The sequence below is a fragment of the Nematolebias whitei genome, chromosome 3 (genome assembly GCF_014905685.2).
Source record: "Nematolebias whitei isolate Nwh7 chromosome 3, NemWhi1, whole genome shotgun sequence".
Classification (NCBI taxonomy): domain Eukaryota; kingdom Metazoa; phylum Chordata; class Actinopteri; order Cyprinodontiformes; family Rivulidae; genus Nematolebias; species Nematolebias whitei.
In genome coordinates, this window is record NC_056500.1 from 1,578,893 (window position 1) to 1,579,719 (window position 827).

The 827-nt window shown below is 46.8% G+C and overlaps 1 protein-coding gene across 1 annotated transcript in view; it reads right to left on the minus strand.

Annotated features, from left to right (window-relative positions):
• The window catches only part of ap1m2 (adaptor related protein complex 1 subunit mu 2), a 9,358-nt gene that overhangs the window by 4,705 nt on the left and 3,826 nt on the right, over positions 1–827 (minus strand). The gene's annotated exons all lie outside the window — the stretch shown is intronic.

The window sequence follows — 827 nt, forward strand, 5'->3', positions numbered from 1 at the left end:
GGGGGGTCTCTGGACTATGGCTGCTGGGGGGGTCTCTGGACTATGGCTGCTGGGGGGGTCTCTGGACTATGGCTGCTGGGGGGGTCTCTGGACTATGGCTGCTGGGGGGGTCTCTGGACTATGCTAGGACTTTCCCCTAAACTTCAACATCTCCCGGCCTGTATGTTCATGTATCACGTCTGTTCATGTTGCTTTGCTGTGGTTCTTTGTTTGATGCCTCACATGGTGCTCTGTCCAGGACACGGAGTGACAGATCTTTATTTATTCCTCATGTTTTCTTTCATTTTATCATCTAAGCAAAATATTATTCTGAATAAGAGGCCGCGCTATTTACAGCAGCAGCTTCGTGCACTCCGCCCGTCTTCAGACGACTGTACGTGCACGTTCTCGTTGTATCTCGGTGCAATGATAATAAAGTTTATTCTGATCTTCCAGTTCTCAGGCTCCTCTCTTGTGGAACCAACTTCCAGTTTGTCCATGAGGCTGACACATTGTCCACTTTTAAGACTGAGATAAGACTTTCCTTTTTGATAAATCCTATGGTTAGGGTTGACTTGGTTTCCTGAGCTGTCCCTTAGTTCTGCTGCTATAGGCTCAGACTGCTGGAGGACAAACTGACCACATGTCCTCTCTCAGCTGCTGACTTTACCTGATCTACTCAACCAGTTTGTAATTACTTCTATCTTAATGTTTTCTTTCTGTCCTCCTACAGAAACCACATCTAGACTATAGAAACCACACCTGGACCATGGAAAGTTCACCTGGACTATAGAAAGTTCCCCTGGACTATAGAAACCACACCTGGACTATAGAAACTGCACCTGGAC